General features: G+C 46.5%; 1 protein-coding gene and 1 non-coding gene across 2 annotated transcripts in view; both read right to left on the bottom strand.

Annotated features, from left to right (window-relative positions):
• Nucleotides 1–14,024, bottom strand: part of LOC135378276 (hemicentin-2-like) — a 950,281-nt gene that overhangs the window by 358,285 nt on the left and 577,972 nt on the right. The window lies entirely within an intron of this gene.
• Nucleotides 7,925–7,997, bottom strand: Trnaa-ggc (transfer RNA alanine (anticodon GGC)). Its single transcript has one exon. It is a non-coding gene; the product is annotated as a tRNA-Ala (tRNA).

The raw sequence follows: 14,024 nt of genomic DNA, 5'->3' as shown, positions 1-14,024 counted from the left end.
TATGATAAAATACTTGTCTCGCAATGATAAATTATGGCAGTGCCGCAGGAATCCCTATTATTATACATCACAGTCAACGTGACAGCGGCTACTGCATAAGTGTGACAAAGTGAAGTCCCGGTTATGGTCGTTCGCTGGCTTCTCATGAAATGGAACGCTGCACTTTTCGATGAACATTTCGGGCGTCTTTTCTTCATGTATTGATATAGCGACGCTCCGTTCTTGGGGTGCTCGCGCTCAGAAACCTGTCAAGTATTCCCCGACATGCAACAGAGCCGCCAGATGTTTACCAACACCGCAAAAAATTTCGGCGTACAAGTTACTTAGACACACTGCCTTCCGCGAGGGACATCAAAGGCGGTGTGCTGTGTGCTGAGATTTCGGCGAACGTTAAAAGATCCCTCAGGTGCGCAAAATTAATCCACGGACAGACCACACTGCGGCGTTGCTCATGATCCTAGTCGTCTCGACCTAACGTCGACCTAACGTCACGCATTATCAACCAAAACTTCGTTTCTTGCGCGCCCACGAGAGGGCCTAACAGGCTGGTATAATGCAGAGCCGTTTATAGGGAGAGTTTTGCCATAATGAGGAGCCTAACTTGAAGCGCATCATGCGACGTCACGACTAAGCCACCTCCCTCGCCGTGCTCTATTGTTGTCTCGTTGTAAGCCGCCCAAGCACCACAACCCAAGCAGCACAATGTACTGAAAATCGGGTGCAATAGGGGTGGACGGGTAGCTGGAAGGCCTTGAACAGGCTCGTGAAACTAAAGAACATTGATAAGACACATACCGTCCACCCCTATTGCACTCGGTACCGTGAGTCTGCGAATCAATCAATGGTGACCTCTTGAAGCTATGACGCCATCGCTTCTGCGGTAGTGTGCTAAGCAACCTGTACATCACTACGTATACGCCACGTAGAGAAATAATTATTTTTACTCATTGCTCTGAGTGCGTTACAATGCCAGCATTACAGGAGTAACCTCCACTATCAAAGCACTAATACCCATCTAACAGAGTAAAGAAATGACAGTTAAGGTTGCTCGAAACACTGCTCATTAAGCAGTCTATCAGGAGCGACAGTGCGATGAATCCATTAATCTTTTTTGATACCACCTCCACACCCCCACCCATTTCGAGGTTTAAAAGCCTCCTAGCCTTTTTCCGCACCTTTCGTGCAACAATTTTCTTTGCATCAATAAGCGTCCTTCTTATTATGTTTTGAAATTCCTGCTTCGTCCATAACAAATTGTTGTTTCATCGGTTTTGGCAACGACACCCGAGTTAAACAGGCCCTGATTGCGAATCGACATGTCTTAACGATCAGGAGTCCCACAAACCACAGCAATGCTGTCAAAAGCCACAGGAAAAAGAGCCGCCATGAGACAAGTGGGCAGCCATTGTAGCAACGGGCCTTCTGTGTTTGAAGTCATCTGCGGCGATTTGACATCGTGAGTTCATGTACCCGCGTGACTATCGAATATGTCTTGTTCTATCTACAAGGCACTGGTAGTATTCATTTTGAAACGCGCTGCACGTAGAACAGCGAGCGGAAAGCTTACGAGTGTAGGAAATACTCAGCGCTTTGTGGAAGCGACGGAAATACGTCTTTCGGAGCCACGTGAAGTGGAAATACGTGCCCGTGATTTTACATGGGAGTAGCAGGTCCCAGTCTGTAAGTAACAAATTCCTGGTTTAACTTCCTCAAACATTCACCAATCCAGCTGAGTGGCACGTGCGCGTGAGTAACGGCAAGACGCGATGCGCTAGAGGTGCGTAAAACAATGATACACACTTACAAGTATCTATGTATATTTGGTATGCAATGTTAGATTGTTAGATTATTTCAATGAAATACAACGAATTCTTGTGCAAAGAAAATTAGCAGAAGCTCTTTGGCTGCATGTATAGAACATGTGTTTACAAGTCCCAAACGTCGCCACAGCACCACTGGACAGCTGACGATGGCCCAATAAGGCCGAAACAGCTGTCCAGTGCTGATGTGGCGAGGTTTGGGACTTATAGACAAACCGCGGTTACATGAATCCGACAGCAGCGCATCGTATACAGTTATCGCACCTATCTAGACCTCTGGCTTGGTTGATGTGGCCCTGTCGGAGATGGCTCGTTGTGGTAAATCGATGCGATACGCTTTTGTCGCATTCATATAAACGCAACTTTAAGGGGTTGGGACACTTCCACATATGTGGCTCATTACATCATGGGGCGCATTGTAGTATACGCTAGGATCCTGTGAAGAAAAAAAGAATTATTATTCCATGTGTCGTGCTTAGCGAGATAGAAGCCCTCGAACACACTGCCGAGCAATGCGCAGACGTCACAGAACTCAGAGTTGCGTCCCTTCCCAGTGGGCATCGTCGGCGTTAGTGGCAACGAAAAAGGGGACCAACTACCATCTGCTGCACACCACAGCACTAGTCGTAGTTTGCCAACCCCGGGAGACAGCGACAGAAAATTGGTCATCAATGAGATAGTTCTTATGCAGCACCCTGGGATCCGGGACATCCTGGAAAATCATCGACTTGATCTCCCGCAGAAAGGACTTTCCCTACGTTATCCTACGGACATTATCCTACGCAAGGCATTCATACAGTGCTACAGCTGCATAGATCCTACAGATGGCAAACAGAAAACAAATATCTACATCTACGGAAGGAGTGGGGAAAATCAGCGATAAAGTGCACCGGTGACACTAGGTAGGCAGGACTTGGAACTGCTCAGTAAATATTGCATTTGTCACGACGTAAAGAGATGATAATAAACCGGCGGCAGGAGGAGTAATGTCGTTACTACGTGAGAGAGGGCGAGCCCTTTCGCCGCCGCCACCACCACTTCGTACGGTGAGCACGAGCAAGGCATTCGCAGAGCCTGTCGTCGTCAGTAGGCGCCGCTATACATTCTATATAGTATGGTATGTGGTATCGAAGTCCGATGCTTGGGAGAAGAAGAGAGAATGGACGGAAACACGAGAATGGAACGGCGGCTGATGTGTACTATATCGCTAACACTATAAAGACACAACAGAACAATGTGGCGACGAATGAAGATTGCAGCAGTTCCGCAGTTCCTGCTAGACACCTTTCGACTGCTATCGATTATGTCTGCGTTACGGCCGCCTACAGTCTTCTGCCTGCAGCGGGTATCGTGGAGATCCATGCAGCAATATAAGCCTGAACGGGGGCAACACTCTTAAGAAGGATGACAGACGAGTGTGGCCTGAGCTTGAAGAACTCTATCAAGAAGGACGACGGACGAGTGTGGCCTAACCTCAGGCTTATATTTCTTCATGCACAGCTGGCCTGCGTTTATGCTGTCTTATCTGTTTATGTATCGTGGAGACAAGGGTTTCTGAATTACTTGGTTGCTTCCGCGCTGCACACAGTCCAAGGATCGCCGGAAAGCTATTCTGTATACCACTCTGGAAAGCAACTGTTCTGAGGCTGAAACAAATACACAGACAAACAGAACACAAACCTCAATGTCTTAGAACATGAACAGAGCAGATGCCAGCGTGGCCTATTTGGTAGGGCACTTGACGGCCAGTCAAGAGGTGTGTGGTTCAAATCCCGCCGCTCTCTGGCTGTTTCGACGACTGCCATATTTATACTGTATCACTGTCTCGGTGTGAAGGCTAGAGCATCTTGGATTTATTGCTTCGACTTACAGCAACGACAGCTGATTCTACGAACGAGAATGTCATGGAGATAGCTCTTTCAATTCTGGATGCACATCACTCTACGTCCGTGAATCCGATAGCCGAAAGGGTTCGCCAACGCCGGCTACAGGCCGGTGAGCATATTGATGACTGCGTCATAACAGTTCGGCAACTTGCTATAGTATATAGGTGTGACATGATGGCGAATAGCAGCAAGAAGACAATGACATAGGTAGATTTCCATCATGAACCTATACCAAGTACCCCGGATTGTTCCTATTGTGCCGTATAGGTGTGAGTTCGCGTCAACGTCTGATTGCAGGCTACGGGAATCAAAATCTAAATCATTCAATATCTGCGTGACCGTCTTCTCTTGGAGGACCAGTCACACTGGACCGCACGGTTCAGGTTTCGCGACATTGTGAACGGCCTCCGATGAAATCTCGGAAATTCGCCGATGAAACGGGGGGGAATATGTGTATTAAGAAAAAAGAAAGGAAAGGTCAGCCAGACGGAGGTCGGCTTGCTATTAAAAAAAAGGAAAATGGGGGAAGAAAAGAAAAGGAGAAAAGGGAAAAGAAAAGAAAAGGAGAAAATGGGAAAGAAAAAGAAGAAAATGAGAAGAAAAAAGGAGAAAAGGAAAAAAAAGAGAAAATGAAACGGATGAAACGGATCAAAGTGCTGTATAACGGGAATTGAGGAAGTTTTCAATATGACATGGTTCACAGACGGAGTAGGAAAACCATGCAAGCCCAACGTGCGACATCGAACAATCTGTGTTTCCGATTCGGCTCTACGAATCACCTATCGTACTCTACATCTAGTAAAGCCAGAAATCAAAGATGTTTTTTGCTTGCAACAGAACGGTCATTTCCGTTGAGTTGCCTCGCTTTCGTTGAGTTCCCTCAGCCCGTCGGCTGGACATTTACATGAGGTAACCATCGAACATTATCGAGAGCGAGATCTACCTCCTGTATCCTACGCAAGGCATTCAGACAGTGCTACAGCTGCATAGATCCTACAGATGGCAAACAGAAAACAAACATCTACATTATGTTGTCTGGACATAAGGACGTTCATTTCTTGATCGAAACGGGATTATTCGTATCTTACAACGTCTACCAGCAAAATTTTGCTACACAAATCCGATTTTTTTTTTTTACAAATGTTCACAATATCGGCTGAAGATCTGTATCATTGTGCGACTTTTCCAAAGGCCTTATAGTTACTTGCTTGCACCTAGTACAAAGATCGGTCAGCATGTCTAGTCTTCTACGTCGTTGACCACTTTGTCTGATCACTACTTTGCTGGGGCTAGATGCTGTAACGGCCTTACAACAACAACAACAACATAGATGAATGGATGATGATGATGTGGGATGTTTCCTTGCGTTGGGTGCAGGACCCTACCCCATTCCAAAGAGGTTCATCTGAGAGGATGACGAGGGAAGAGAATCCCTACAGTTCGTGAAGGAGGCCGGTGGCCCTCAGAAAGGAAAGAAAAGCGCCAAGTGCACGGCACTGATGTCCAGGGTTACTCCATGGGCCGAGAACTTTGCAGATGTTGAATGGCCTCTGATCGAGCATTTCAAGTTGACATTTAAAGGCCTGTCGCTCGCATACGTACTGGCTGCAGTCTTCTAAAATGTGTCGGATTGCTGCCGGGACACCACAAGTTGTACACAGCGCCGTGTTGCTGTGGCCCAGCCTATACCGGAGTGCAGGGGTGAATGCGACGCTAAGTCGTAAACGACGTACGAGAGAGGTAAACAGGCGAGGGAAACCGCCTGGCATTTCAAATAATAGTGTTGGGCCAACAGCATACAGGAGCGACCACTGGGTGATGTCATGACACCATTCCTGATAGGCCCAAGGCGAAGTCAATGCGGACAAGAGGGAGCGTCCTTACAGCTGAACATCGTGGATAGGAATCTCTCATGTTTCAGCGCTTCAGCAACTTCTATCTTTTCCCAAGAGATTGCAGCTGTTTTCCCGCATCTTTTCGAATGTACTTTTGGAATAACGGGAATAACATTAAACTACGTCCACAAGTGGTGCCTCAACTACGAGCTGGTCTCAAACCTGTAGCTGGAAAACTAAACCACTTACCATTCACGGTATGCGAACACAAGAATTACGCTGGTTGCAAGATGTTATATAGAAAGGACCACAGCTTCAGAATGGGTATCGCCGATCGTCGTAGTGAAGAAAAAGGATGTTTCCATCCGGCTCTATGTGGACCTTCGAGAGCCAAGCAAATCAGTTATAGCGGATTATTTTCCAATTCCACATATAGGGGAACTTCTCAATGCTTTGGCTGGCGCCACACGTTTTTCGAACCTAGATTTGTCATCAGCTTATACCACCAAATGCAATCACATCCAGAAAGCAGTGATTTAACGGCTTTCATCCCACAGGAGGGTCTTTCCCGTTTTAAACGGGTATGTTTACGCCTTGCCTCTGCCCTAACTGCATTCCAGCGAATGATGTCCCTCATCCAGAAAGGCTGCCCTATTTTATATAGACGACATCACCATCTACGGCCGCACTGAAGAACAACATATGGATAACCTTCGGAGTGTATTGCACAGACTGTCAGCAGAAGGTAATTGAATAACAAATATGTATTCAACGTACCAAGGCTTACTTTCTTGGGACACGTGGTCAGTTCTCAAGGACTACTTCCTCAGACGTCCAAAATAGCAGCCCTTGGAAAGCCCGGCACCTAGCGACTTGAAGTCGCTTCGCTCCTTTCTTGGGCAGGTACGGTACTATTCTAAGTTCACTCCCCAGTGTGCCGAGTCGGTGGAACCAATGCGTGAACTTCTCAGAGGAAAGCAACCCCTTGTTTGGATTGGAATCGCTGAAGACAGTTTTATTGTAGTCAAATCTTCACTAAGCTTTCACATGTTTGACACACGACCGCAGTTGATGGTCACTACTTAGGCTTCGTCATATGTCTTGGGCGCTGCTTTGCAGCAGCTGCAAGGGAATCACGTTCGTACAATGCCTCCCGAACGATGTCGCTCTTGGACAGGAAATATTCCGTCGGCGAACGAGAACCACTTGCCCGCTTGTGGGCATCACAGTGGCAAGTGAGCATTGCCATGTCTATCTTTGGGGGCTTCCGTTCACCGTGCGCAGGTGTACTGATTTGAGAACGCATTGTCGTGCCGCAGGTGTTAACAGCTTGTTCCTCGCAATTCAGCACGTAGCACATCCCGGCATTGTACGCACGAAACATTGATTGAGTGATATCTGCTTATGTCCTGGGATGGATAGACAAGTAGAACAGCTGGTGCACAGCTGTTCTGTGTGTGAGGTTGCTGACAGGTCTGCAAAGTCTCCGACCCCAGCAGTTCATCTGGTATTCCTTCCACCTACACCGTGGTCGAAGCTTGATATCGACATAGTTGGACCACTTGAAGAACACACTCCATCATGCCGTTACGCTATCACCTTAGTAGACTACTACAGCAAGTGGCGTGAAATTTCATTTGCTCCAACGGCTTCAATGATAACTTTTCTTCGGCGTACCTTCAGTCGAGAAGGGCAGCTTGATAAAGTAGTTACAGATAACGGCACCCAATTCATTGCCCAGGCAGCACAATGCACTGAAAGTCGAGTGCAATAGGGGTGGACGGTATGTGTCTAATCAATGTTCCTTAGTTTCAAGAGTCTGTTCAAGGTCTTCCACCTACCCGTCCACCCCTATTGCACTCGACTTTCAGTACATTGTGCTGCTAGGGTGCGAACGACTTCAAAGAATTCCTTCGAGAACGTGTTATTCGTCATATGCCAGTAGTGGTACACTACCCGCACAAGCTGAACATCAGAGCCGTGTTTTCAATGATATCGTACCAGTAGCGAAACTGGAGAACAGGGACATCAGACCTGCAGCCCTCGAGTACCTCAATAACTACAGTAGTATACATCGCACGCTACTAACAATTACTACTTAACTACTACTACTTACACTATACCCACTAATGACTGCTACTAACAATTGCTACACTATTTACCAATCCGCATTTCTACACGGCCGAAGCATACGGACATCGTCAAAGATTGAGGTTTACCATCCAGACACACTGGACCGCAGGAATTGGAAGAGCTGCTCCATGACATTCTCGTTCGTAGAATCAGCTGTCGTTGCAGTAGGTCGAAGCAATAAATCCAAGATGCTCTAGCCTTTGCACCGAGACAGTGATACAGTAGAAATATGGCAGTCGTCGAAAAAGCCAGACAGCGGCGGGATTTGAACCACGCACCTCTTGATTGCCCGTCAAGTGCCCTATCAATTAGGCCACGCTGCCATCTGCTCTGTTCATGTTCTAAGGCATTGAGGCTTGTGTTGTGTTTGTTACCATCATCGTCCATCACTACTGACACGACAAAGCCTCGACGTCGCGTGGCATACAAACAAGCTAAACAGAAGGTCTGCACAGACACGAAACGATCTGCAAAAGAGCAGCAATTCGAGGGCGCATTGCTGGAGGACAGAAGAAATGAAGGCCAAACTTTCCGCCTCCGATGAAAATTATTGCTGCTCCTGGGTCCCTTTATTTCTGGTTGGAGGACGACAATATATCGTACTCTTCCAAATTCACAAGAGTTCCAAATGAGAGCCGCTTGGAAAGCTTCACAACTCAGGAAACGTTCGGCAATATTCAGCACAAAGTGATGAACGATTGGACATCATACCACACCCTCAAGACCACTTCCCGAGGCTCTGTCACTTTGTGTGACTCTTCGTACCAGAGTGTTTGCACTCCAAGTGTCTATGTATACACGTTCATGTGCTCAGAGTGGTTTACGTCTATGGAGTAGCCGGCTTCCACTTTGGTGGTGCCAATTTCACCATGTCTTTCTTATTCACTCGCTCACTCGCTTCCTGAGGCTGGACGATTGGAGTTCATACCACACCCTCAAGACCACTTCCTGAGGCTGTGGAGAGAATATCACTTGCTGTGACCATCCAACTGCTACGCCTCCACTTCGACGGAGCATACGGCAACGAACTGAGCCTGCGCGCTATACACCTTCAGACGTCTCGACGTTGAAATGATCACAAAAGCCTTTCCTATAGAGACTCCTACATAGGTTCGCTGTGTTTTGTGTACATTTCTTCGTGTTTTGACATAATATTGTAACCATTTGCATGAACTAATTTGTTTAAAAAGTTTTTACTTAGTTGTTTTTTTTTTCCTAAAGGCAATGTGTGGTATCCCGGTATCTAAGTCAGGTGTGCGGAAGCAGAAGAGAGAACAAAGGGGACCGCGAAAATGTAACAGTGGCTTGACATCGCGGGCTAATACTAGGACACCACAATGCAATACCTCAATTCTGGGTATTACGATACAGATACAAATACATTCCGAGAATGAGTATTATACATGCATAATACAAACGGTCGTAAGTATCACAGAAATAGTAAATATCATTCAAAGTATCACTGTGACCGTGCACTCCTACTGTGACGCTACCGCAATTGACATATTGCATTGTGGAGGACACCACAATGCAATACCTCAATTCTGGGTATTACGATACAGATACAAATACATTCCGAGAATGAGTATTATACATGCATAATACAAACGGTCGTAAGTATCACAGAAATAGTAAATATCATTCAAAGTATCACTGTGACCGTGCACTCCTACTGTGACGCTTAATGGACGTTTCCATACAGAAGGCACCGCAAACGAGGAGGCAGAGAAGACGAGAAAAAACGAGGCTGGCAAAGCAGATGGAAAATGCTTCATCAAGGGCAAATTGCTTTAAAATGCATGAGTCGAGAGGCGTGGGTACGAATGATAAGGTGAAACAAACACATCAGTCTGCACACTCGCTTTCGCGGCGCGGTCACCAGGGGGTCATTTTGGGGGCAACGGTCTGTCTAGGTCCATTTGGTTCTGCCCTACCTACTGGGCCATATAAATAAATATCTCAAGCTTCCTCATTTATACAGATTACCCACGTGTAGAAAAAAATGGAGAAAAAAGAAGCCATCTTCTAACCGGTGGAAACGTAATGTTTCGCTTCCGCCATTAGTATTGGAGGACGCGCCGCGCTAAACGAGAGTTGACTCATTGTTATTTTATTTATTTATTTCTGCGTTCTATGCTACCAAGGTTCGCACCACTATGGAGGAGAGATAGAAAACGAATGAAAAAGCAAGTGTGTGTGGGGGGGGGGGGGGGTTTCCATACCGCATGTTCATATCATTACGCTGAAGATGAAATGCATTTCGAATAGGAGCGAGCCCGTTTGAATTCTGCTGCACTGCTCATTGAAACGCACAACCAATACACAAGCACACACAACCAATAGTGTTTCCTTAACGTTACGAGCTGCTTGTGTTGCATTACATCGCATGCATAATTGGGATGGAAGCAGCGACCCCTGCTCAGTCGCACATACATCATCCGCAGTTGCAGTTCGAGGCAATCATATGGAGTGCAGAATGGAAAATACTGGATATATGTCGAGCAGAATGGTTCGTGGGGCCATTTAAGATGTCCTTTAACCTTCGTTTAGTGGTATTGGACCGTATGTAATTGGTAAATGGATATACCTCGTGTATTTCTTGGATTCGGATGTTCTACGATGCCATGTGTCCGTTCGTGTTGCCTTGAGCTGTTCTTTCTGGAATAATAGTTATAATAACTTGGAATAGCTCTACGCGTAAGGCGAGCCAGCATATATTTGTACGACGACATGCTGCAGTGCCGCAATGCATGGAGCTCCGGATAATTTCAGCCACCTGGGGCTTTTCAGCGTACGCCGGAATCCTCCAAGGTCCACAAAAAGCACACCAAAAGCGTGTGAAAAAGTTGAAGTGAAGTGGAAGTGAGTGAAGTTAAAGTGAGGTAGTGAAAAAAGTGAAACCTGCGGAAAACTGCGGAAAAGCAGGCGGTGCTGGAAGCAATATTTACCTCAGACATATTTCTACCGTCCTCTGCTGGGATCGAACCCTCGAGCTCAGTAAGCCAGACATTGATTTGCCGCACATCTCGTGCCGGTGCCTAGCACGATTAAAGATTCAGTTAGGCACTTGCATGTCTTCCGAACGGTTGTCGTTCATGTAGTGTCCCAACAAATTCAAGAGGTACACTTGCAACACTATACTTCTTGTTGTTGAAAAAAAAAAAAAGAAACAGGGAACAACGTTCTTCTACTTCCTGTGCTTTCACGGACACGTGATTGGTGGGGTAGAATATGCTCTTGCTGTTCCTACTTGGCCTCACTTTCGGTGGCAGTGTCACGACTCGATGGAAGAGGAAGGTGACGATAGGCTAAACGAAGTCGAATGAGTGTAGACTGCACGTATCCCACGTGCCACAGTCAGCTCTAACTTCCATTTTAAGATACTGTTATGTTCGTCACAGAACTATCATAGTACAGACGAATGATTAAAAGAAATCCAGAGGTTCACTAATGGTAAGCAGGGGGGAGAATATGAAGCGAACCGGCGCGCGTTGCGTCGGCATATACAAGCCTAACGTATATACAGGGTGTTTCACCTAATGTGTTATTCCTGGCTTGCACGGCGGGATCTTGTCGATGGGCATGACTAGCACAAGCCGCGAGCCTTTTTTTCTTTTTTTTTTTTTTTTTTTTGCGCGAACCTCTGACTTCTCTTGTGCAAGGCGTTTGCGCTCCCTGTCACTCTCTCTCTCGGCGCGGCGTTTGGTCTGCGCGACGGCCACTTGTTCGGATGTTTTCACAGTCTTGGGGCGACCCATCCAGCTGGTGGCAAGAGCCCCGCGCACAGGGTTTTAAAAAGCGTGAAGGGGTTCTCGCATTATCGGCTTCTTATCGTGTACCACCGATAGCGGTTGTAAACCGGTGCGGTTTTCCTACTTACCCCCCCCCATGTCGCCGACGACGACGCGATCTCGGGGAAAGTCTGCACTATGCAGCTGACGCTGTAAAGCTGACGTACTTTGGTTTTTATCTCACCTTCCGTCGATACTGGTTGAAAACTGGCGGGATTGTACTCCTTACTCCCAGCGCTCAGCGCACCTGCGATAAGAGTTTTGTGCGGACATGCGAATGCCGACGACGCCGACGCGATGCCGGGAAAGCCTACACTATACAGCCGACGCTGAAAAAAAAAAAAAGAAACGTGACGTGGACCTGGCAAGCTTCGGAGATCAATTGGGAAAATTCAATTTCTCGCAAATTAAATTTAATAAAAGTGTTTTAAAAGTTTTAAAAAGCGTGAAGGGGTTCTCGCGTTATCGGCTTCTTATCGTGTACCACCGATAGCGGTTGTAAACCGGTGCGGTTTTCCTACTTACCCCCCACATGTCGCCGACGACGACGCGATCTCGGGGAAAGTCTGCACTATGCAGCTGACGCTGTAAAGCTGACGTACTTTGGTTTTTATCTCACTTTCCATCGATACTGGTTGAAAACTGGCGCGATTGTCCTCCTTACTCCCAGCGCTCAGCGCACCTGCGATAAGAGTTTTCGGTAATTAAAGATAAGAGTTTTGTGCGGACATGCGAATGCCGACGACGCCGACGCGATGCCGGGAAAGCCTACACTATACAGCCGACGCTGAAAAAAAAAAGAAACGTGACGTGGACTTGGCAAGCTTCGGAGATCAATTGGGAAAATTCAATTTCTCGCAAATTAAATTTAATAAAAGTGCTCAGAAATCACGGCAAAATCTCCCCCGAGAAAAATAGCGTTGACCCTGTAGTGTTCAGACAAGTAGATTTTTAATACGATTTTTTTACGTTATGTGAAACACCTTGTATACAGGGTGTCCCAGAAAATTTGTCATTGAATTATAATTTTAAAAAACTACGCCACCTAGAATCACGCCGTTTCAATCAAGGCATTTGTTCTTCCTAGGGTTTTGCCACCTCTTGATCTGAACGTCACCTAATTTCAGTTATATTATGTCAATTTTTACGGACTGAACTAAAAAATTCGCAGAGTAAAGGTCGCTTTTTTATCCCAACAATGTGAAGAGCGTGCAGAGATTACTGAAGTTCATGATAACAGACAGGGATATTCAGAAGTTATGCCATCGGAAATAGTGACCGTTCTTGAAATGGGGAGAAGGGAAGTGCGATGCCAGCAGAAGCGGGATGCGATAAGCCCCATGCCTGTCTTATCTCCTTCTACTATCCCAGTGTGGGCTGAGTTTAGCAACCTCCTTTCGCCAGTCTGACAATGCAGGCACGCAAAAAGTCGTCGAGCGCTAGGCTGTTTGCGTTTTGAAACGCGTGATGTTGGGCATTTTTTTCCGATGGGATAGCTCATCAATATCTGTGTCAATTCTCATGCACTTGAGTAAATTCGACAATCGCTTCACATTGGTGGGGTAAAAAAGTTACCTTTACTTGGCAAATTTTCGTGTTCAGTTCGTAAAAATTGACACAATAATACTTAAGTTAGATGACATTCACATCAAGAAGTGGCAAAAAGCTAGCAAGAACAAATGCAGTTGACCGCATGTTTCTAGGTGGCGTAGTTTTATTATTATTATTATTCAATGACACGTTTTCTGGCACACCCTGTATGACTGTCGCTTTGTAAAATATCTGCCTCGGCATTCACTCCTGCTTGCTGGCTGCACTTACAGTCTGTCCTCAGTTTGCCCTCGCAGTCCTCATAATTTATGTACATAAATGACAATCTTTCAAGAAAGAGCCATAAACAATTTCTTACGTTGTGAGCAGAAAATTGCTCAATTATATTGCGCTATTACATGACATTCCCACAGAACACACGTTTACGTGGACTGCTCAATTCAAGGAGGCCGTATGCGAATTTTAGGAACCAGTGCTGGGGAGTAAACCCGAGGACAGGGGGGACCTAAAGTGGGGACGAGTTACAATATCCTGGACTAGACGTTGTATAATTACTTCCAAATTTACTTTTTTCCCCCTTAGAGTGAACGAAGAGAAAGAAACGCATTCACACCTCAAACTTCCATACCAGTGGCCCCCAGCTCGTCCGGCAACCCCAGTCCGATTAAGTGCCTTTCAGGCGTAGTGAGACCGGCCGCCTTTCTATCCGTTATCAAATTAGTTCACCACATCAAGGCGACCATCCTAAAGCTGCAGTCGTCGCTGCATTTCTCACACGCATTGCTGTGCGCTGTGCTCACGCACCGGATCGCATATTCAGTCCCATCAAGTGTCAGGGACACCCGCGCTCGGGAAATGTCAGATGACTGACCATCTCTTGACAATTTCTGACTAGGGGCTTCCGGACTCTCGATCAGCGAAAACGGAATGCCCGAGGACGTTGGCGGCCAGCGTGCCATGTCGGCTCTTATCGCTATGTTGGACGGCGAGGCATTAATCTTCAACAAA

This window comes from Ornithodoros turicata, chromosome 1 (genome assembly GCF_037126465.1).
Source record: "Ornithodoros turicata isolate Travis chromosome 1, ASM3712646v1, whole genome shotgun sequence".
Lineage (NCBI taxonomy): Eukaryota > Metazoa > Arthropoda > Arachnida > Ixodida > Argasidae > Ornithodoros > Ornithodoros turicata.
The sequence above is the reverse complement of the archived record's forward strand: the minus strand, read 5'-3'. Positions and strand labels throughout refer to the sequence as shown.